General features: G+C 41.8%; 1 protein-coding gene across 2 annotated transcripts in view; it reads left to right on the forward strand.

The window, feature by feature from the left end:
• The first annotated feature begins 2,157 nt into the window (after positions 1 to 2,157).
• LOC103048315 (protein lifeguard 3) overlaps positions 2,158 to 25,214 on the forward strand; it is a 43,300-nt gene continuing 20,243 nt past the window's right edge. Inside the window, exons 1-2 of one of the 2 annotated variants that reach the window (XM_088146380.1) lie at positions 2,162 to 2,319; positions 19,286 to 19,490. The gene's annotated coding sequence lies outside the window, so the exon portion shown is untranslated. Of the gene's footprint in view, positions 2,320 to 19,285; positions 19,491 to 25,214 lie in introns of both variants that reach the window. The other variant, XM_088146381.1, reaches the window with a different exon arrangement.

A 25,214-nucleotide genomic window follows, 5' to 3' on the forward strand; every position in this document is an offset into this window, starting at 1 on the left:
TCCACAGCCCTGCTTTAATTCAGGTATCTCTCTGCACTGCTTTAATCTTCAGCAAAAACTGCTAAAGGTTCTACTTATAGAACTTCTACATAATGACTAGTTTGATTCTGCCTGTAGCAGTTTTGAAAAGTATTCTAGTTTAGCTCAATAGCTCCCTCTGGCAATACTTTTTTTTTTTTCTATTGCAACCTTAAGAAAACGATTAGTTCAATTTTCTACAATATGAGGCAGAATAAAGACAAGTTCTCGGACCTACAGTACTTGGTGGGTGAAGTACGATAGGTGCTGTCTTCAGCAAGATCCAGTACTTTAACTCTTTAGAACAGGAATAGGCAACATGATCACAGCAGATTTCCTGCCCCGTCTGACTTTTCTTTAAAGACTATTTTTGTATTAAAACAATTAAATAGGAAGATAGCATTCTGCAAAGCAAAGCATTAGACTCTAACTTTATTTACAGAAACATTTGTTTGTTTTTTAGGCCTTCAAGTCAGTATTGACTCTTGGCAACTGCCTAGGCTGGTTCCTGCAGTTTTCTTGGCAGGATTTTCAGAATGGTTTATCACTGTTTCCTTCCTAGGGCTGAGAGACAGGGGCTAGCCCAACGTCACCCAGCCGATTTTTCATGCCAAAGGTGGGACTAGACCGCCCAGTCTCCTGGCTTCTAACTACTACACCAAACAGAACTTTCTAATCTCAAATTATTCATGTCTTTCTGGCACAGAGGCACATCCTGATTCTCCTCCTGCCAAAATGCAAAGAGCCCTGAAAATCAGTGGCCAGGAACCAGAGAGCATGTGTGTATCTGTGCCAGCCTTAGGTGGTCAGTAGATGAAAGGCAGGCCCCCACCTCTCACCTTATGTCATTATGATTGCACTTGAGGCAGACCAGATAGTACAGCTTGTGCTAGAAGAAGTTCCAAAGCACTACTTCTGGAGTGGAACAAAAAAGACAAGCAGATGCTGCCTTTATAATAGGCTGGGAGCATGTTAAGGATGACCTCGGGCACCAATGTCCTCATTAAGCAGTTAGTGGGGTGATTTTGTGCTGCTAAGCTGGGGTGAGGAAGTGAGTCCCAAAACAGAGTGAAGCACTGTAGCTCAGAAGTGGAACATCAGCTTTGCATGCAAGTCTTCCGTTTATGCCCTGACCTCTCCAGTTAGTGCTGGGAAAGACTCTGGTCTGAAATCCAGTACAGTAGTTACTGTGGTCAGTGATGAGCTATACAAAGCACAATCTGAGTTAACACAAAATGAGTTTCGTGTGTTTCTACTCAAAGCAGACAGGCATGAAAAACCCAGCTATATTGTAGCAATGCACTCTATGTGTACAAATTATAACTGCATCCTACACTGTAGCTTCACTTTCCTTCACTGTATAAAAATTCTGGACGACACTCATATATGGGACATTTATGAGAAAAACACAGTCATGCATTGCCTGACTTCACAGTCCTCCATTCTGAACCTAACCGTCAGGTAAGATGATGGTTGAACTGGGCTCCACCCAAGGTCAGCTCAACACCAACCCCACTGGCCTTTGGGAAACCTGACAAGATCTGGTTGTTCCAGAGGAGACTGGTGGTATGGTGGGTTCCCTTCCTGTAGCAGGTAATGGTTGCTGCTAGGACTTTTTTTCTCAGTGTACCAATGGCTAGGAAGATGATCGTATTGGGTCTGGTTGGTTATTCCCTCTCTCCCTCCCTCCCTCCCTCCCTCCCTTCCTTCCTTCCTTCCTTCCTTCCTTCCTTCCTTCCTATTAGTAAGACGCTCTGAGACTTTTTGCAAAGTAGCAGCATATAAATCGGAGAAGAAACATATAAATAAAAGGTATTTACATCCACCTCCCCCCCCCCGCCCCATCCTGGTGCTCTCTGGGTGGACTACAACTTACATCATCCCCAGCCAGCATGGCCAGGGATAGGCAGTGCAGTCCAACATTTCTGAGAGCACCCGTTTAGGGCACGTGCTACAGCTTCTGGGCCAAAGCAGTCGTATATCAGAAACGCTGCATATTTTCGGGTCCTCTGGGCAGACACTTCCGCTTCTAAAGAACCTTCCGGTTGTTTTTCCATCGTGTAACAAACTTTCCGTCGGTAGTTTCCTGACCACACCTCTTGGGGGCGCCCCCGGGCCAGCCGACGAGGCAGCGCCTTGTCCGCCACGGGTTACTTTAGGCTAGCGAGGGCGCGTGCCAGGGGCCGCTCCTTTCCCGGGGTGCCCCGCCCTCCCCGGGGAGGACTGTTGCGAACTTGAGGACGAGCCGTAGAGCGGCTGCGAAAGTTCTTGATGGGGCGAAATTGCGAGCCGGTCGCGAAGGTAAGGACTGGAAAAAGTGGCTAAGGCGTGCCGTGCCTAGAATCGCCGGTGGGCTTTTATCGGGGTAGGTTGGTCGGCTGGGACTGAGTCCTGGGGGCTTCGGAATCTCTTCTTCTCTCCTGGCTTCGGCTGAGCCAAGGAGAAACATCTCAGGGTTTTCTGATTTAATCCGGACTACAGATCGAGAGGAGCGCAGTTCTCTTCTGGAAGGGGGTTTGAACCACTTCGGTGTTTGCTTCAGTTCTGAGCTCGACCGCGGCGAAGGCCAAAGAGAAACCAGCGCTCGGCGGCTGCCACCAAGCCTGGAGCTTTGGGTTGGCCGCTGGGGAAGTAGAATATTTAAACAGAGGGGCGTAGGAGCTCCCGTCCTCTTGTGAAACGTGGTACTTTGGTTGCCCCGGGTCTGTACGAGGGAGTGGAGCGTGAGCGATTACTTGTGCTGACGGAAGCCCTCTGTGTATGCTCGGAGGCCCTCTTATACTACTATTTAGCCAACATAATTGGGAGATTTTGGGACGGAGACTTTGTCCAAATTAAGCCTAGGTGATTTCCTCAGTGATCCCCTGTATAATCTTTACAGGAACTGCAGCAATTAATATGGATTGGGAGGTTCTGTGGTTTGCTTGCTGCTATGTAGACGGTCCATTGTTTGGTTGAGATACTGGACAGCTGCTCTATTTTAATTTGATCTCTGGCTTTCTTTATGATGGGTGGCTATATCAAGGCCTGCCTCTGTGTGCTTCCTATTGCCCTTAGCAGGCATCTATCTCCAGGTTCCTGCACCGCCCAGGATATGGCTAGAGGGAAGAGGGAGTGGCCCAAATGGAGTGCTGTCGCTAGGGAAATTCGCCTGCTTCCTCTTGTGATACACCTTGTTCTCAGGCAGACTTTTATATTTTCTCAGGGCTTCGTTGTCTAATTGGCTAACTTTTATCCTGGCTTTGTAAATACAGTATAAATTCCAAGGGCAACTAACACAGTTGGAAGACACAGACATACCTACACGGCCATATTTAACTTGCATGTTTTAAATTAGATTATGAAGATATGTATTTGTGTATGTAGGTTCCAATGTTGATAGCTGCCCTAGGAATTTACTGAAGGGAGAGTATCGGTTCTTCATGTCAGGGACTTTGACACACCTTACACCTGTGTTCCACAGCCTGGTACTTTCATCCCGAGCCAGTGTGGCTGGTAGGCATGATGGGAGGCGTAGTCTAATAACACCCCTGGGTTCTCCAGTTGGGGGAAGGTTCCTTTATGCAGTGAGAGGCATTGAGTGGAAAATGGGGGGAAAGTTACCGGCAGCAGGGCAGTCTGAATTTCCTCTATGGAGAGATCAAGGAGGCTTCCCCACTAGACTGAGATGATGCTTGAGCATTTCAGAAACCAATACTTGGTGGAGGAAGCCAGCCAAAACCTGGTGACAATTGCGCAGTGATGTAATGGGCGGAGCAGGGCCTTTTCCGAACTGTTTTGGCTGGCACTGCCAAATCCTTGACCTTGCCACACACCAGCAGAGCAGCAAGATCCCTGACCTCTCCAACCCAGTCCAAAACGTGGTGCCTTTAGGTTTCTTTTTCAGTCTGTTACACAACAGCTAGCTGGAAGTTATGAAACCAGCCAAAAACGTCTGGGCAAACATGAAACTAATGTGTTGACGCTGAAGTTGCTTCATCATGGGTTTTAAGAAGCTAGCACAGTTGGTGCTGGCAGGGCTGGGAACATGGCTGCCCTGGGTCTGCTCTCCTGTGAAAAGCATTTGGCTTGTTCTTATACTATTCATAGCAGTTTCACCTACAGACACCAGCCGATGTAGTTGGGTGATAGATTGCTCATAGGTGGTGAGCTACAATAGGGAACTCCCTTCCCTCCCGGTGTAGTCCCATGACTGTGGCCACTTTGTGTCATAAAAGTGTCACAGATGGAGGAAACAGAAAACCAGGGGCTGAGGAGGAGAATATCCTTAGAAGAAGATGTGGCTGGATCGGTAGCACTTTAGTCCACAATTCTTCACATTGCAACATTTAGTTCCAGGCCACACCTGTCATTTGCTACGTCTGCAAACAAAACTGCTATTGAAAGTATGGGTGTAGCAAAAGGTAATACAGAAATGGCCAAAGCTCTTTGGAAAAAAGAGGTGGAGTGAGAAATGGATCTCATCCCATCTCTGAAGGCCGTGGTTGTTTTCTGTTTTGTTTTTTTATGCGCCCCTCTTATTTCCAGGCGTTTTTGTTTAACCATCAATTAAAGTGAGTGGGCTTCAGCTCCTTCAGAGTCCCAGGGGTTCAAAACACATAACTTGCATGCAGGTGTTTTAGATGAAGAGTTAGTCCAGCCTTCCTGACCTGCCCCTGCCCAGATAGGTTTATCTACAAGTCCCAGAAACCCCAGCTACCACAGCCTGCAAAGTCTGCTTTAACCCCACATTATCTTCTCTGCTGACTGGCAGCAGGTCTCCTTGAATGAAAGGCTTCTATGTACAACACAAAGGCTCTATCAGTGAGCTGAGTCCCTCCATTTTCTTAGACTGTTTCAGAAAATCAGCTTGTAATGCCTTCTCTACCAGGTTAAGGTAGATATGCAGTCCTTGCCAAGCACCCTTGCCATGTGCTTATCTCAGCTTATTTGCAATCCCCTGAATTTTGATCTAGCTTATGTATGCAGCTCAGTTTTGTATTTTGAATAAGGAATTGGCAATCTAGAACCAGCTTCAGACTATGCTTCTAGCTCCAAAAGGTGGGATTTAAATGAACAGCCGTTGCTTACAAAGGTCTAAGTAGCTTAAGCTGGGGAACATCATTTGTGCGCTTCCATCCCCTACCCCAGCCTTCCCCAAGTCGGGATATCCTCCAGCTTTGCTGGACTACAACTTCCATTCACTGAGCTAAGGAGATGCTGTCCAGGGACGGTGGGCATTATAATCCAAAAAACTAGAGGGTATCTGGTTGGGGAAGGCTGCCCTACTCTAAAAGACTGATAAGCTGAAGAATGTATTTACTTATTTTATTATATCAATCTATATGGCTACCCACTCACCATGTGATTCACGGTAGCTAACAAAAACAGCAACAAACAGACAATTAATAAACCAAAAATGTAACACCCATCACAGTGAAGACAGTTCATACATTCAAACAATTTAAATCTGATCTCAGAACTCTTGACTCAATGCCTGGGGCAGAGCTAGGTCTTCAAGGCCTTTCAAAAGGCAGGGAGAGTCAGGGCCATCTGGATCTCAAGGGAAATGCTGTTTCAAGGGGCAGGTGTGGTGAGAAAGAAGGCATATCTTCTGAGTCTCATAACACGATACTACTTCAGTGATGGGACCCAGGACATGCCAACCTTGTCAGAACTTATAGGATAAGCAGTTGGAGGCAAGTGGTCCTATAAGTAGCCAGCTCAGGTGCCATAAAGGGCTTTATGGGTGATGACCAGTATCTTGAATGGCACCCAGAAGCCCACTGGCAACTAGTGCAGGTTGCATAGTAGAGGTGCTACATGCTTTGGTATGCCCATAACTACTTGTGCCACTCTGTCCTGGACCAGCTGTAGCTTTCAACAGGTTTTCAAGGGCAGTCCTATGTAGACCATATTACAGTAGTCCAAATGAGAGATGACCAGGGCATGAATGACCACAAGTATGGACCCAAACCAGGAACGGATGCAATTGGCACACAGTAAATTTGTGCAAAGGCTGCCACTTGCTTTTCAAGCAGAAGCTCTGGGTCTGAAGCCCAAAATGTGGAACAGTTCTACCTGGGATAATCTGAACCCATCCAAAATCAGAGATGGATGATCTCCTGATCCAGGCCTCAAAATCTACAGCCGCTCAGTGTTGCTAAGGTTGATCCTAAACCAGTCCTTCCCCATCCAGGCTCCCACAGCCTCCAGACACAGACAGAACCTGGTTGGCTGGCCTAGAGTACATAACTGATAATTAGTTAGGGTACAAACTAATTACAGTGGTACCTCGGGATACGAACTTAATCTGTTCCGTGACTCTGGGCGTATCCCGAGTTGGTCGTAACCCGAAGGAAATTTCCCCATAGGGTTCAATGTAAATCCGGTTAATCCGTTCCGCCCTCCGAATTTGGTCGCACCCCGAAGCAAATTTTCCCATAAGGTTCAATGTAATTACCGTTAATCCGTTCTGGCGTCCGCGGACCATGCGTCAGGGGCGGGAAAACGGCCGGGCGTGGCGCGACACGAAAACGGCCGGGTGCCGCGCGGTGTGGCGGAAAAATGGCCTTGGACCACGTGTCAGGCGGAAAAATGGCCGCGGACCACATGTCAGGGCGGAAAAATGACCGTACCCCGAGGCGGAGTTCGCACATCGGGGTAAATTTTTGCGGCTGGAGCTGGTCGTAATCCGAAAAGTTTGTTAGTAGAGGCGTTCGTATCCTGAGGTACCACTGTATCAGCATACTGATGTCACTTAACTACAGGGTGATGGATGACTCTACTCAGCAGCTTCATGCAAATCAAGCCCTGAGGCACCCCACAAAGTAAGGACATAAGGCATCCTGTGGTACCCCACAAAGCAAGGGCATCTCTCTGCCCCCAACATGACTGGAACCAGTCCTGGAGGTGGGAAGAGACCACCGCAACACCATGCCTCCAGATTCCTTCACCTGAGCCAGTCCAGAAGAATATCATGCTTGATGGTATTTGAAAGTTGCCAAGAGATCAAAGAGGGCCAGGCTAGAATCCACAAGCCTAACCCCTGCTGTCTCAGGCCTGTGTCCAGGCTTGAAACCTGACTGGAAGGGATCCAGACAATTTGCTTCCTCCATGCATTTAGAACGTATTCTGACAACATCTGTTAAAAGAAGTCAAAACACAGTGCAGAACAAGACTAAAACACAGTATGATTTTAATGCAAAGTCTAATCAGCCACCTTCCCAGTTTGAAGCCAAGGAGCGGGTCAGATTAGACCAGCAGATTGGCCCAGGCTTCTCCAGCTGAGGAATTCCTAGAGCCCAGGATTCCTTCATGGAAGTACTGCTTCCCTAACATGGGTTCTCTTCTCTCTGCCCACCGCTTGAAGAACTAGAAAAGGAACCAAAATAAAGGAGGAGAGAAACATGACCAGACTTTTCCATTCTGATTTACTCCACCCTGGCTGGAAGTCAGAAGACTGCTTTCCCTCCATGGCTTTGTACTTAAACTCACCTGTTCTTCAGCTGAGCAGGGCTGAAGAACTGAAGGTTTTCCTGTTTCTAAGGACTTCAGAATGGAACATAGAAAAAGTTTAACTCTCCAGGTTTCTAGAAGAATGCCATATCCATATTCCACTCTAAAAGAAGGTATGCTATTGTTTCTTTCCCCTGAAAGATCCTATGTAAGCCCCATCCATCCATCCATCCATCCATCCATCCATCCATCCATCCATCCATCTGATTTATATAGCCGCCCATCTCACAAAAAGTGACTCTGGGTGGGGTACAACGAGTTCTTATGCAGAACTTGTTCCTTCAAGGCTAAACCAGGCAGTATGGCTTGCTTGATTTTTAAAAATCTTCATTTAAAAAAAAAGGTGGGGGGTAGGTCAAATTCTGGCCCTATTAATAATAATAATGGGACTAAGGAGAGGAGCTGCCCATCCTTTCTCTTTCTGTGAGGTAGATGAGCATTTAGTTGATTTCACATGTCATCCTAAAGTCCTTGTCTGCTTAACTGGTTTATTAAAGTAGAAGTGCTTGGTTCACACATGTTCAGTCATAATTTTAAAAGTATTTTATACCTAAACACAGTGCTGATCAGACATGAATGTAAACACCAATAAAAAAGGGGAGAGGAAATCAGTATTGTATCAGTTGATTCCATTCACTGTGTACATGGATCTAATGAACGTATATGAAAATACATATATGGGAACAAGTGGATATAATAGTTAATAAGCTGCATTTAAAAAAAAGAGGTTACATATCCATTAGTTTGGGTGTATATGAGAAGAAACTGCAGACAGAACAGTGGACATGCCTACTACCCTCCCTCTCAGCCATGCACTATTTTTTTTTAAATTAACTCTACAACAAGAATTTTAATTTTAAAAAAATTAATTTTTTAAAAATTAATTCTTCAAAGATAGCCAGTTTGATCTAGTGCATGCTGGCTGGGGAATTCTGGGAGTTGAAGTCCACACATCTTCAAGTGACCAAGGTTGAGAAACACCGGTCTAGAGGTTAAGACTCCAGGCTAGAAACCAGGAGACTGTGAGGCATGAAAGCCAGCTGGGTGTGGGCCAGTCATACTCTCTCAGCCCAACCCACCTCACACGATTATTGTTGTGGGGAAAATAGGAGGAGGAAGGAGTATTAGGTATGTTCGCCGCCTTGAGTTTATAAAAAAAAAAAGGTGGGATAAAAAAAATCTTTAAAAAAAATACTACAGTTGTACCATGTGGTGCTACATATATGGAAGTGGTAAGAATCATGTAGCTGTGACTGAAGGCACGAGGGGTGAGATTCATAGGGTCAAAGCTTAGTGGGAGAGGGATGAATCAATAAGAGCCCAGCTTTTAGCTGGTTTTGATAGCTAAAGCATGTTTTTCATGAGCTGCATTTTAAAGTGCATGTCATTTTTATAGCCAGTCAGGTGCTATAGGAGTATGCAAGCATTCCTTGCTTTCAAGCATGTCTATTCCCAGATTAGAAGGGAGCAATCTTGAAACAGGAACTCATGAAGAGATGCAACCGGTATCCCCTCCAGAGCTGGGTCTTTCTGTTAAGAATGTTTGATTGTTTCAGTCACACTGTGTGCAGAGACAGGAGTGAATTACATTTGCTAATAGAAGCAATTGGAAAGATGCCAAGGCAGAGCAGAAAACCATACCGAGACACAGCAGAAAGATTTTTCTTTGGGACAGATTCTTAGGAGAGTACTTCTTAGGGCAGAAAAGCAATGATGCTGCTGCTGCTGCTGAAGATATTTTGGAATTCTTACTTTTTCTTTTTTAGCCCACTGGATATAATGTTTGTGCAATAGGACATTTAAGGGGAATACATACACCCTTGTGAATTTTAATAGCTATTAAATAACTACCAGTTCTAACTAGCTTGTGGCCATTTCAAAGCAGACGAATTGGATGCATTCATTGTGTCTGTAAACATTTAGTTGTTTATATGATTCAAAGGAACTGAAGACTCCTCTTGCAGTTATATAAGAAAATCTGGCATTCTTTGGGGAAAAACATTTTGCATGGGGTGGCTTCCAGATAGACTGGCAGAATACAGCTGAAGAGGATTACCCCACCACCAATTTTTTTAGCTATGCACAAACTTAAGGAAAAACAAGATTATTAAAGCAGATGAACGGAAAACCAAAAAATTAGATTCTCTATTATGAAATAGCCCAATTTTGCACGGGCTGCCTTTGGACCAATAAATGCAACATAGCTATCCCATATAGATGCATTTCAACAGTTACAGAAGGTTGCATGGAGAAAAAAGAATTGGGACTCCATATAATATTGTGTCTTTTACACCATATAGATATGAAGCTTAGCTTGGAGTACTCTCCCCCTGCCCCCCAATGAAAGGTCCCCAGATATGGTGGATTATAAATCCCATCAATGTTAGCTAGTTTGAGTGAGAGTTGTAGTTAAACAACTCCAGCAAATTCCATGATGGAAAAAGCTGAGTCAAGCTAATTTAGTAGTTCCATATGCTTTGCCTACTTTCTCCTAAGCCATCTCCCTTATCATACAGTTGGCATGGATCTCTTCTTCCACAGTCTTTTGCCTTCCAAATGTGTTACTCCCAGCTCTAACAAATAGCTCTTTGAATTTTTAAAGAACTCCAGGCTGTGCTGCCTCAGATATGCAGATGATACCACCCTAATGGCAGAAAGCGAAGAAGAACTAAAGAGCCTCTTGATGAGGGTGAAAGAGGAGAGTGCGAAAGCTGGCTTGAAACTCAACATTAAAAAAACTAAGATCATGGCATCTGGACACATCAATTCCTGGCAAATAGAAGGGGTAGAAATGGAAGCAGTAACAGACTTCATTTATTTGGGCTCCAAGATCACCGCAGACGGAGACTGCAGCCATGAAATTAAAAGACACTTGCTCCTTGGGAGGAAAGCTATGGAAAGCCTAGATAGCATATTAAAAAGCAGAGACGTCACCTTGCCGACAAAGATCCGCATAGTCAAAGCTATGGTTTTTCCAGTAGTAATGTATGGCTGCGAGAGCTGGACCATAAAGAAGGCTGAGCGCCAAAGAATTGATGCCTTTGAACTGTGGTGCTGGAGAAGACTCTTGAGAGTCCCCTGGACTGCTAGGAGGTCAAACCAGTCAATGTTAAAGGAAATCAACCCTGATTGCTCATTGGAAGGATCGATAATGAAGCTCAAGCTCAGATACTTTGGTCACCTAATGCGAAGAGAGATCTCTTTGGAGAAGACCCTGATGCTGGGAAAGATTGAAGGCAAAAGGAGAAGAGGACGGCAGAGGATAAGATGGTTAGATAGCATCACTGAAGCAATGAGCATGAAACTGAGCAAACTCAGGGAGGCAGTGAAGGACAGGAAGGCCTGGCGCAATATGGTTCATGGGGTCACGAAGAGTCGGACACGACTTAACGACTAAACAACAACAACAATTCCCTGAAATACGGTTCAGCTTGCAAGCCTTCTATAGGCTGTACTTCACATTCTTTCCATAGGATAATTAGGTTTAGCAAAGTCTAGGCCCATTTCTATTATTTTATCTTTCTCAGTTTGAGGATATTATACGCAGACCATTTGGATTCAATACAGAGAATCTGGTACAGTATTCCATTTTCAGAATGAATGTATTTCTTTTAAATACAACTATACTAAACTGATTTTCATTAAAAGTGGCCCCAATAATTATTCAAAGGTTTTTTATTGTTGTTGTTCAGTACTCTGCATATAGGTTAAATAAGCAGGGTGACAGTATACAGCCTTGTCGTACACCTTTCCCTATTTTGAACCAATCGGTTGTTCCATGACCTGTTCTAACTGTTGCTTCTTGGCCTGCATACAGATTTCTCAGGAGACAGGTAAGGTGGTCTGGTACTCACATCTCTTTAAGAATTTGCCACAGTTTGTTGTGATCCACACACAATCAAAGGCTTTTGCATAGTCAATGAAGCAGAAGTAGATGTTTTTCTAGAACTCTCGTGCTTTCTCCATGATCCAGCGAATGTTGGCAATTTGATCTCTAGTTCCTCTGCCTCTTTGTAACCCAGCTTGTACATCCGGTAGTTCTCGGTTCATGTATTGCTGAAGCCTAGCTTGTAGGATTTTGAGCATAACCTTGCTAGCATGTGAAATGAGTACAATTGTGCGATAGTTTGAGCATTCTTTGGCATTGCCCTTCTTTGGAATTGGAACATAAACTGACCTTTTCCAATCCCGTGGCCACTGTTGCGTTTTCCAAACTTGCTGGCATATTGAGTGCAGCACTTTAACACCATCGTCTTTTAGTATTTTAAATAACTCAGCTGGAATACTGTCATCTCCACTAGCTTTGTTGTTAGCAATGCTTCCTAAGGCCCACTTGACTTCACTCTCTAGGATGTTTGGCTCAAGGTCAGTGATCACACCAGCGTGGACATCAGGGACATTAAGATCTTTCTTGTATAGTTCTTCTGTGTATTCTTGCCACCTCTTCTTAATCTCTTCTGCTTCTGTTAGGTCCCTGCCTTTTTTGTCCTTTATCATGCCCATCTTTGCACTAAACGTTCCTTTTATATCTCCAATTTTCTTGTAGAGATCTCTAGTCTTCCCCATTCTATTGTTTTCCTCGATTTCTTTGCATTGTTCATTTAAGAAGGCCTTCTCATCTCTCCTTGCTATTCTCCGGAAATCTGCATTCAGTTGCTTATATCTTTCCCTTTCACCCTTGCTTTTCGCATTCCTTCTTTCCACAGCTATTTGTAAAGCCTCATCAGACAGCCATTTTGCTTTCTTGCATTTCTTTTTCTTTGGGATGGTTTTAGTTGCTGCCTCCTGTACAATGTTACGGACCTCCGTCCATAGTTCTTCAGGCACTCTGTCTACCAAATCTAATCCTCTAAATCTATTCATCACCTTCACTGTGTACTCACAAGGAATATGATCTAAGTCATACCTGAGTGGTCTAGTGGTTTTCCCTACATTCTTCAATTTAAGCCTAAATTTTGCAGTAAGAAGCTCATGATCTGAGCCACAGTCAGCTCCTGGTCTTGTTTTTGCTGTCTGTATAGAGCTTCTCCATCTTTGGCTGCAAAGTATATAATCAATCTGGTTTCGGTATTGACCATCTGGTGATGTCCATGTGTAGAGTCGTCTCTTGTGTTGTTGGAAAAGAGTGTTTGGTATGACTAGCTTGTTCTCTTGACAGAACTCTATTAGCCTTTGCCCTGCTTCATTTTGTACTCCAAGGCCAAACTTGCCTGTTATTCCAGTTACTCCTTGACTTCCTACTTTAGCATTCCAATCCCCTATGATGAAAAGGACATCTTTTTTTGGTGCTAGTTCTAGAAGGTGTTGTAGGTCTTCATAGAAGCAGTCAACTTCAGCTTCTTCGGCATCAGTGGTTGGGGCATAGACTTGGATGACTGTGATATTGAATGGTTTGCCTTGGATACGCACTGAGATAATTCTTTCGTTTTTGAGGTTGTACCCCATTACTGCCTTTCCCACTCTCTTATTGACTATGAGTGCAACTCCATTTCTTCTAAGGGTTTCTTGCCCACAGTAGTAGATATAATGGTCACCCGAATTAAATTCACCCATTCCCGTCCATTTCAATTCGCTGATTCCCAAGATGTTGATGTTCAATCTTGTCATCTCACCTCTGACCACATCCAGCTTGCCTTGGTTCATAGATCTTACATTCCAGGTACCTATACAATATTGTTCTTTACAGCATCGGACCTTCTTTTTGCTTCCAGATACATCCGCAGCTGAACGTCCTTTCGGCTTTGGCCCAGCCGCTTCACTCTTTCTGGAGCTACTTGGAATTGCCCTCCGCTCTTCCCCAGTAGCATATTGGACACCTTCCGACCTGAGGGGCTCCTCTTCCGGTGTCATATCTTTTAGCCTTTTAACATTGTCCATGGGGTTTTCTTGGCAAGGATACTGGAGTGGGTTGCCATTTCCTTCTCCAGTGGACGACATTTTGTCAGAACTCTCTGTCATGACCTGTCCGTCTTGGGTGGCCCTGCACGGTATAGCTCATGGCTTCACTGAGTTACGCAAGCCCCTTCGCCACGACAAGGCAGTGATCCATGAAGGGGATTTCAGGGAATGCTCTCTGCTATTTCAGTATGAACTTCCTGTCACTTCTAGAACAATTCATGTTCTGGCACTTGTAATGACTGAATGGTGGAACTGAGATGTGACAGCACTGGAGTCTCTTGCTAGGAATGCTAGGTGGACAGAATTGTGAGATCCTTCCTGACCTGTTCCTAATCCTGCTTTTCCTGTTTTGTCATTAGTTTTCAAGGAACGTTCTCATTTTAAAAAAGTGATTGGAGTCTAGCAATGGAATTCTTTGCATCAGGATGATCTCTGCACCATTGAAGAGGGAAAAGATATAGAACAAAAATAGTACTATTCTGAGGGATTTGGGATTATTTTATGAGAAAACCATGACTGATGGGACTGTGTATGTTTTGGTCTGGGATTATGTGCACATAAGTGAGTGATCCACTCTCCTGATATTTTTAATTCAGCCACATGTATTCTCCAAATATTAAGAAAAGCGCTTCTTTGGAGGGAGATTTTTTTTCTTCTCTTCCACATCCCCTCTGGAAATTGCTGTTATCTTCATGTTCTAGTAGAAAAATAGGTTCATCTGAAGAAGTGGGAAGAGAATTAAAACATCCTTTCTTCAGTGCTTTTCCTTCTTTGTTCTAATTTAGAGTTACCCTTTTCTATTGCTGAATTAAGCAAAAAAAAAAAAAAAGGAAAAAATCAGAAGGAAATATCACAGCTCTGTCACATAATGTACAACTTGGCCCTTTATAGGGAGAAGAGGTGTGGCTCCAGAATGGCCAAAGATGTCATTCATCAACATCTGGATTAATTGCTGCAATGGCTGTGTACAGATGTGTGGCTGAGTCTCTTGTCCTAAGCTCAGGTGCCTGGAGTTGGATGACTTGGTTTCTGCACCTGTAATATTCAGATAGAGAAAGGAATTTCAGCAGATTGAACAACTGCACCAATGAAATGGTGCAATTACAAAAGGCGTGGGAGTCCTATAGGACACCTTACTTTCAAGTAAGCCCCACTGGGTTCAATGGGGCCTATTTCTGAGTATAGGATTGTGCTATAAGAGAAAGATGGTATTAAGGGAGGGGCTTGCAACAAAAGGTTGCAGTATGGAATGCAGTTGTTCAGGATTCCAGCAACACCAATCCATTTCTGTGGCTACTTTGCATGCTAAGTCCTCATTGGGCTATTTTGTGGGTTCCCTCTGTAAAATGTTGTCCTTCTGCAATCCATGGGCTTCCCTCTAAGGAGCTGCTTTTTTTTTTTTTTTAAACCATATACATAGTACAGTGTTGTCCAAACTAGGCCACTTTAAGACGAGTGGACTTCAACTCCCAGAATTCCCCAGCCAGCATGGGTGGCTGGGGAATTCTGGGAGTTGAAGTCCACTCATCTTAAAGTGGCCAAGTTTGGATGACACTGACATAGTAGAATGACTAATACTTAAACATGTATGCTGATCATGTGAAATCTTTGTAAAAGGCACTAGTGTTGCTTAGATGTTCTGTTTTTTTCCTTGGGTTGGAGTAATAATTAGCACTACTGGAGTCCCATGACTTGGAAAGAATGACAACTTGCAATGAATTCAGTGGATGTTGCCTCACATTTATTTGAGAATGATTCAGTTTCTAGGCATAAGAATTTGTCATTAGAAACAGTTAACTCCTTTGCTTTTGCGTCCAATTCTTAACCTGAAACACAATTTACTCCCAGCTCTTGATTTAGCTCTGATAGGAAAACCAGCTAACACATGAAACCTGAAGGCATTGATAAGAAATATTTTCTAAGTGGCTTCTTATCAACGTTTTTCCTACCTTGCTTTTGTTTCTAAAATTAGGCTCAGTTCATCAGTGCGTGTTTTTTTTTCTAAGTATATAGATTTAGAGCGAGTTCATGCATTGCAGTTAAGTATAATGGGGTTTACTTATTGGTGGATTGATGAACCAGTCACGGTGGTGGAATATGGCCACATATGATGAATAATCTAAACCAACTGTATATTTAACAAACTGGCTTGGCACAACCAGGTGTTAGACTGTATGCACTGTTACCTAAGTAAGATTCACTTAATTTAGTAGAACCTGTTGGTAAGGATTATTTGCATAGGATTAAGGCAGCTATTAGTTTCCTCTCCCCTGCACCCCAGTACTCAGTGGGTCAGTTGGTTTACTGGTTAGCCAGTGACCTTCAGCTGGGACTGATTGCCCATAGTCAAGATAGATACCTTCATTCTTGTTGCTGCAAGTCAAAAAGTAGCTTTTGGAATGAGCGCCTCAACCAAGCACAATAATCATCCTGGATTCTAAGTTGCTGTTTTGAACTGGGATACAATATTCTCGCAGCCTATAATTAAGCCAGGTTGTTTAGGTCAGTGAATACAGTGTTGGATGTGAGCACAGTGGACAAGGTTCAAAATTTAAATGTCACCATGAACGTAGTAAGTTGCTTGGGATCCCAACTCTCTGCATGTAAAGTAACAATCAACTTGCCAGGTTGCTAAGATTCATGGAGAATAATAGGTCAAAGATCCCCAACATTTTTGGGCTGGTGGGCACATTTGGAATTTTGAGAGCACGTTATTCTGAGTGCTCTCATAAAATGGTTGCCATTGTGGGTATAGCCAATCACAAAATATTCAAATTTCAGAAGGCACATAATGCCATGGAGTCCAGCCACCCACTGTTTAGTTTTTTAAAGAATACCTTGGGGTGTTGTCACTATACAGTACAGAGTTTTTTGGGGTGAGTACAGAGGAATTCTCTTCTTAAAATATCTATAAATAGAGGGCAGTAGATGTGAGGAACCCTTATCTTCTAAATATATTGCAGAACTACAGCTCCAATAAGCTCCAGCCAGTATGGCCAATGGTGAGCTTAGCAACTTTTGGAGAAATGCAAGCCCCATCTTTGCAGAACAGAGTAGTGTATTTCTAAAACTGGAAGTGGCTGTAGAAACAAAGCAAACTTCTTTGACACATTATTGCCAGTTTTGTTTTTCTTTCTTTCTATGAACTGGTTCTCTTTGTATAGTTAAGTTGCTGCCTGGCACCAAGCTACTGTTTCCAGGAAAAAGTAGGGCTTTGCCCAGTTCTTTAATCACATCAATTCCGTAAGCTCCAAGATTTTTAATAGGCTCTTTTCTTTGGCAATTGTATAGTAAATGGACTATACAATTCCAGTAGCTAGTATCCTATAAGTAGAGATGGGCAATCTTCATGCTTGTTAGATTTATGCAGTTTCTCACTAGAATCTCAAGATCTGTCCAGCCTGATGTAAAAGATATACACGTGAAATTAAAGAACAGGATACTTTTGAGTCCATTCTGGACTTAGGAATCTGATTTTAGTGGGTGGGATTTGCATAATATAATAGACTGAAAAATGGTTGGCTAATTTGCACTTTAGTCTCCTGTGTGTGAATCCAGCCAGTGTGGATAATTTAGTGTGTTATTCAAACCTAAACCATTGGGTTAATTTAATAAACCATGGCTTAATTAACCATGCAGGGACACATTGTGCAAACACAAGCACCTATAAAAACTGAACTAAGTTAATGCTTTTTGTCTAAATGTCTGATCCTGCCTACTCAAACTTTCTTCTTTTCAGCAATCTAATATTGTATGTAGTAAGGGAATAATAATAATGTTCTCAGTGCAGTGGTTATATGAATCAGAACTGTTGATAATCTACTGCAAACCAGTCCAGAGATTTATCAATAAATCCCTATTTATCTTCTACAAGGTAAATTCTCTGAGTCAGCATAACTCTTGGTGACTTCATGGATACATCCGTGTAGCTTTCTTTGCAACCATATAGAATGGGTTTACTTTTGCCTTCTTTCAGGATTCCCAGTCTAGCCTACAGCCCTGTTTCCCATCCACACACCCTTGGTAGCTTGAGATCACTCAAGATTGGCTAGGTTTCTCCAAGTGGATGTTTGATTTACTCCTGTTTAGGGATTTTATAATTACTGTATTATAGTATTAATTATTGATCATAGTATTAATTAGCTAATACTTGGATGGGCTGTCAGTTAGACTAGGAAGTTGAACAAGCTTCCTGGAGGAAGGCAGGAGTAAATCACTTCCTTTATTTTTTATTTTATTTTATTTTATTTTATTTTATTTTATTTTATTTTATTTTATTTTATTTTATTTTATTTTATTTTATTTATTTTGACATACTACGGGTCTCATTGGATAGGGAGGTACATTTGGCGGGTCCTAGGTGGTGGATCTTCTCTGCTGTGGCCTGCTTTATGGAGCATCCTCCCCGCTCCCCCGAAGTGTTAATTTTCTGGAAGTCCCTCAAAACCAGGTTGTGCCATTAGGCCTGGGGCCCCCAGGGGATTGGTGAAATACTGAGATGGCTCCATTGTTATTAACATCTGCTCTTAGCCTAATATCTGTTCTCTCTTAGTTTTGTGTTTTTTAAAAGTTTTTAATAATAATAATAATAATAATAGTTTTTTATATATTTATTATTTTTAGTCTTGTTGTTTGCTACCCGGAGTCACCTGTTTGTGAGATGAGTGGCCATATAAATTTTATATACATACATACATAGATACAAATATTGCTGTTAAAGTTTCAAGGGGCTGAGCTTGTCTTGAAAGAGATTTTACTTTTCATTGCTTTTGAATCGGGGGTCAGATGGGGACTTGTATTTTATCATCTGCTCTACGTCAACATCCCAAACTTATTCATTTATTTGAGTTATAACCTATTTTATTCAGGAGCTGAAGACGGTATATATAGTGTTACCTCCTCCTAATTTCTCCCACAACTCCTCAGTATGGAAGACTGGGCTGAGAGAGGTTGACCATCAGAAAGTCACCCAGTAAACTTCTGTGGCTATAGGTCAGCTAAAACTTGGCTTTCCCCAGTCCTAGTCAAGAACTTTAACCACTACACCATACCCGCTCTCAGTCTTAAATCTATGGCAGTGTTTTAAAGGACCACTGACTTCATTACTGATTTGTAGTTAATGATTCAAGTTACAATGTATCAGGCTCCTAAGATCAGCAAACTGTAAAGTTTCATGCTAGACAATGAATATATATTGTCACATCCAGCCAAAATCAACTAAAGAAATCATTCCACACATTCAATTGAAGCCCTCTCAGAAGAATTACACACACACACATACATGTTTTATTTACAGCGTTACTAGATTGGACTGGCCTTGTTCAAATATATGCAGATCTTTGCCATGACAATGATGAATTCAACAAGAGATGTCAATTTGGTACATATAATCTAAAATCCAATTTACTAGTCAATGTCCCAATCTTTTGCTAGCTAGTAATATTTCAGGTTTTTTTCCCCCTGTTTTGGAGGATTCCTCTTGTTGAATAGGATACTGACTCTTTCATCTATCTGTAAAATTACGTACAAGTAAAATAAGAATTCTATTTCAAAACGTGCTTAGATTCTTGTATATTATTGGCCTTACATTTTGGTGCTCTTTTGAATTTAGTCCGTTTTTGATTTTACAATGTATTTTATTATCTTTGGGCATTTTTAATGTTTTTACTTCAGTGAACTTGACAAAGAGTTTTGGCTATTAACAGACAGACAGGTACTTATCACACTATTTCAGGGTAAGCATCATTATACAAAGCACATAAAAGGAGTAAAAAATAGTAAGTCAAAGAAATTAAAGGCATGAGATCAGAAAAAAAGAAAAATAAATCTCATTTATACCAACACTGCTCATTATATCTCTTTATACTGCTAGAAAGAAAACTTATGAAGTTCGTCTCCGAGCCGGAAATAAAGCACGCAGGGAGTTGCTTGAAGGAGAGAGAAGACTTTATTTCCCAGATCCTGATACACAAGACGGACAGCTGGTTTCCCCAGGAGTTCCTTCTATAGGGAAGATCCTACTACTGTTCCTTGAAAGGTGTGAAGGGATACCCAACCTCTAGGAATTCTTAGAAAAGGTAATTAGCTGGGATTCCAATGGAGGGGGCATTCTGGTGAAAGTGTAATTGACTAGATCTTTAGAAGGGAGCCTTCTAAGGTCAGGCACCCTACTGAGCTGGGGTTTTCTGTGTTTGCCTTGTCTGGTGTTGTCTAATTGGAATGTAGATCTCTTCGGGGAAGAAATCTTTTTATGATTTGATTATGGCTTCAAGGAATGTTGGCCCTTCCTGTTAGGTCTTTAGTTATTTAATTTTGAGCTGGGGTGGAGGACTCTTGATTTTTTCTGCTACGTTTTTAATCTTTTTAGGTGAGCCCATTCTTACTATAATTTAATCATATGCCTTGATTGCTGTTACGATAAACATTGGTAGGGTGAGACAAATGGGAAGCTTTGACTTTCCTGATGACATGGGGGTGGGGAAGAATTTGATTTCCTTCTCACAATACCTTTCTCTCCTTGGAAATCATCCTTGCTTTATCACATCCATATAGCTTTTTATGCATTGCTTTTTGTTCTGTAAATTTCTCCCCTCTCTCTTTTGAAGGATTTCATCAATTCCATCCAACCACAGCTTTCTCAGTCTTCCCCTTCATCTCGATCCATTCATTCTGCCTTCTATTATTTGTTTTGCAATTCCAGGGATGATTCACGCCTGAAACAAAGTCTCTTTTGTCCACAACACCATGTCTGGAACATCTTAAACATCTTGCAGTTGGAAGGATTTACTTCCAGAATTTGCCAGACTGGCCTTAGAACAACACGGTTTGGGAGGAGTTTCAGTGTAATCCAGAAAGAAATGGAATAATTTAGAATTTCACAGTGTTGGACTCCCAAATCAGTTAATTTTGTCTATGTCTGTAGAGCACACATTCATTCTTGAGCCTATCAGTTTTTGTTTTATCACACGTGCTTCCTAAGTTCCCCATTCCCACTGCATTGAACCCTAATTTGTCTCCTGACATACCCCACTCTCACTTCCATTTAACAGAGTGAGTAGAAGCATGTACTTATACACAACTATGTTTGTTTTTTTCAATAAACTTTCTTCAGAAGAGAGTCATTACTTTTTTTCAAGCATTTGCATTTCTTAAATTTCTCTATCCATTTTCCCATCTTTAATAATCATTCTGTCAAAGTATACAAAGTCATCTACTAGTTTTTCACCATTTATGCTTAACTTGCAATTCACTCCATTTTCCCTGTCAGATACAACTACTTTGGGTTTCTGATACAGTAATTTTCAGAACTGCATTCTGTATTGCATCATATAATCTAGCTTTATCATATTCATACATTTCTCAATGACTTGCTAAGGAACAAAAACCTGGATCTGAAAAACCCTTGCCTAACATAAAGCCACAATGGACTTCCCAGATTTTGCTCATTGTTCTGTTATGCTTTTCCCTCAGAATTCTGCCAAGCGCCTTCATATCTGGTCCTTTATTATTATCATTCACAAATGCATGCATTCCTTTTTCATACACACAATCTGAATAATATCAAATTATATATTCATTCATAATTAATCTTGCATTTTCACTTACCTGCATGTCTTCATTAACCTGATTCCACAACATCAGACCATATTCATTACGATGTATTATTTCCTTTCCCTTTTTCAGTTTCACAAATGCACAACATACACTGGTTTTCCATTTCATTTGTTAATCTATGCTGTTTACCATTTATTCTAGCGTTTTAAGTCATAGTCTTACAAATGCCATGATCATCACCAGATCAGCTCATGAGTATTAACTTTCACTGTCCATCATGCTTTGGCAACTGAGGCTTTCATATAACTCTTTCTAATAAAATAAGATATTTAAAAAGTTACCAACCTGAATTGTATCCATGCCCATCAGCCTTCTCTGGTAATGATAAAGACCATACTGGCCAATTTGGGCACATTTCAGCAGGAAGCCACAAGTGCCTCATCTGTTCTATGCAAGGTAGGATCTGTGGTCTAGAGATACCTTGCAAGCCAACATATTATTGCCTGCATCCCACCAACTAAGAACACATGCAGCGTACTGACAGTTATTCTAGAAATGCACTAACCATATTGTAAGGCATGATATAGTGAAAAAATGAGCGTCCAGTGATACAAATAAAATATAGAGACATTTCTGATCTCCTTCCAAAATCAGTGTAGAGCAGGCTTCGAAATTAGGATAGTGAGTAGCAGATTGGCTGTGACAAGCAAGGAATAGTTGGCAATATGTGCTAAGGGGCCAGTGAACACTGTCCATCAGAATAAAGTTGTTCTGAATGACCTGTTTAAAATTAGTGCCTTTCAGGTGATTTGGACTAGAATACTTAGTCTGCAAGATTGTTGATTGGAGATGATAAGCACTGCAATTCGACACAGCCTTTTCCAGTATCATGCTCTCCTGATCTGCTGGTCCTCCTCTCCCATAATTTCAAGGCATCATAGCCTGGAAAGACTGATCTGTCACATTGTTAGATACAGAGAGGTTTGTCTAAAAACACTTTGGTTTTCAGCTGTGAAGTGTTATTGCTAAAGCATTAACCAAGTTCTATGAATTCAGGGTCTGGTGACATAATTCATGAAAAGTAAAACAATTGCTGATTATGAGCCTCAGAAATAATAGTGGTTGGAACAGTCTGGAGTTCAGAGGGAGAAAGATGCTATGTATAAATGTAGAGGTGGTATTTTGTTTTGTTTTTTTACTCTGACAAGTAAACTGCTATCTTCTGCCAGGAGCATGGCTGTGAGTGAAACCATGCTTTGTTTCTGGAAACAATGGTAGTCTCAAGAGAAGAGAGAGGGCTTGTAATAGACTAACCTGAAATGTACAACAGTGCTTTTGAAAGGGATGGGAATGCAGGGAGAGAAGGCAGTATGGACTACCAGACATGAGATATCTAGCCCTGGTGAAGCTTAGCATTATGTTTGTTTAATCTGAAACCTTCAGCAATGGTCATTGCTGAGAACTGTAGTGCAAAGAAAGGCAAAAGATGGGAATGGCAGATTCAGGTGCTGTAGTCACTCACTTTCTGGAATGTGGTTGCACGCTAACCTTCCCTCCACCCTCTTGATTTCTGCCACAGAGAGATGTTAATTGTTTTGTGCTCTTCCAAAAACTTTATGATGTGCCTGGGAAACTTTTGATTAACACAACTAGTGCTCGAAAGAGTATGCACTTCTGAGATAAAATATTGAGTACGCCAAGATAATTTGCAATGAACATGAGCTACTGGTTTTACCACTGACAATGCTTCTTTAGTGCTACCTTCATTTTCAGCCCAGCTTTTTCTTCTTTCTACGGCTTCAGATGACCTGAGCAGCTCTCTTTTTTAAAAATGTTCTTTAAAGAAGAAGCATGGAACTTTTTGGAACCCTGAACAGCAGTAGCTGTTGTGAAATATCAGAGACAAAATCCCTGGGTTGAGCTTCTAGATTATGGATGGGGCTACTAAAATACATACAATTTAATTGTACATGTAATTAAGATAAATTAATAGGATTATTCCTCACACATTTAATAATTTCCTGCTTCTCAATTACAACTCAGCAGGAACTATTCCTTAGTTTTCCCAAAGAGAAGATTGTGCATCTCTGTTCTGAAGTACATGAATCTTCATGGCCTACCTGTTTATTATCTGCTTTGTTAAAGTGTATCATTTTTTTTTAACCTGAGAAATGTTAAATTAAAAAAAAAAATCCATGCTCTGGCACTGGGGGAAAGGAAGCTTCCTGGGGAAGACATGAAAGTAGGAGGTAAGTGCCCTGCCATACTGGCCCCAAATGGCATGACTGTTTTTTTTCCTCTGTCAGAGCTTGATACTAAGGATGGAAGAAGATATATTTGAGTTAAATATATTTCAGCATGGATTCACTGCTTGGAAAAGAAAGTTTACATCAGTTTTCAGCCCTCAAGTTGTAGCAGGAAAGATTACAGAGGAGCCAGACTAAAGTAAAAGGGAGGTGAATGGACTGTTACTCTGGTGTTACCTTGTGCTTTGTCAACTAATTACATAATGTTTGTTTACATACTGTCACATGGATCTGTGCCAGCCTTCTGACTTGGCACTTCTAGATGTGTTGGACTATGACTCTCAGGCCATTCAACACATTTAGGTAATACCAGGTTGGGAGAGGCTGGCTCAAATCTGAGAATCTATGGAAGGTGTAGTCTTTGGCATCTGGAAGGTGCCAAATTAAAGGGGAAAGAGATATAGAGCCTAACCTTGTTATATTGTTAAAACACAGTTTCCCAGATACTGGATTGTCCTGAAATTCCCTTCTAGATATGGCAGCTCTATTTTATCTTCCATGATCCTGGACAGAATCCTGAAATTGCAGAAACTGTAGCTCTCTGCCTCTTTTCAAATTCTTCTCCTAATTAAACATTTTCTCCAGCCCCAACTTCAAGCAACCAAGCACCTTCCTGAGCACTTTTTTTTTTTTTTTTTTCTGATTTAGGAGCTGCTAGGCAGTCTGGGTCCTGTGACCAATTACAACCCTTTTCCCAGTGAGGCCAGAAAAGTCTATTTTCAGCAGGAGCGGTCTAGAATATCTGCTACTGAGACGCTATAGGTGGGCCCTCAAGCACCAAGCTCTCGGACTCTGCTCGATTCTGCTCTGCTTTGTAGCTGCTGCTGTTGCTGCTGTTGTCTCCAGAGGACTTTTCTCTGTGCTATGCGCGTTGGGAGGCCACTCCCTTTGCTCAAGCAGCCAAATGCTTAAAGCCTGACTCAGAGGGCGGGCACCTGGGTCAGGAAGCCAAGAATAGAACAAACTCTGTAGGAAGAGAAAACAGTATTGCATTTGGTAGCAGTGTACATAGCAACTGCAACGTGCTTAAGGGTTTTAGGGCCTCAACCCCCACCCCCAATCATTCAGTTGAACTAATAGCTTCCCTGTGTACTGGGCTGTATCAGGCACAGAGCTGATCCTTCACCCACCGAGGCTCAAATGCCAGATTGCTTTGTTCCTAAGTTGTAACTGTCTGGTAGCATATATTGAATAATAAAAAAAAAGGTTGATGCTTGGTGAAGGCACAAGTATAACCCCCATGTCTATTTCCAGGACAAGAAATGTGCCCTTATTTATATTTTTTAAGATTGTAAACTATCTTGAGAAACTTTTGTCCTGAAATATGACATTTAAATTATTTTTTAAAAATCATCACCTTCATTCTGTCATAGCGTATACTTCCAAGATAGTGATCAGTAAATTCGGTAAAGCAAAGTATATACAAATGATAAATAAAAAAGGCTGGAATATATGAGCAGAAAGATTTGTGAAATTTCATTTTTCCAGAATTTTCCATAAATAGATTAGAATGACGAAAAGTTCTAGAGAAGCTGAATGTTTCCCATTAGTTTGTTAGTGGACATTTTTCTCCTCCTTAGAGACCATCTCTGAGGTACCTCCAAGGTAGCATCCAAGGTAAACTCAAAAGAATTCTGGATTTTTTTTTCCTCTAGGGCTTTTGGACCTGTGGAGATGACTGCTTCTACCTTATTTGACCAATTTTTCAAGGGAGTGGATATAAAAATAAACAAGTGCCTTTTTTAAAATCTCTGCTAAATACCAGTGGGTAGGTCAGGTGGTAAAGAAGTCATTGTGGAATCATCCAACTCTTGCTGGGTAGGAAAACACAGCCTAGAAGTATGGTTTCTGTACAAACATTTTAGGATGAAAAATATCTACCCAGCCTTGAGCCTCCCTGTTCTTAGTTTCAGGAGACGAAAGTTGAAGTTCAGTTCTTTG

The sequence above is a fragment of the Python bivittatus genome, unplaced genomic scaffold (genome assembly GCF_059951505.1).
Source record: "Python bivittatus isolate LINGU-HERP-01145 unplaced genomic scaffold, Pbiv_v1 ctg000480_np1212, whole genome shotgun sequence".
Taxonomy (NCBI): Eukaryota; Metazoa; Chordata; class Lepidosauria; order Squamata; family Pythonidae; genus Python; species Python bivittatus.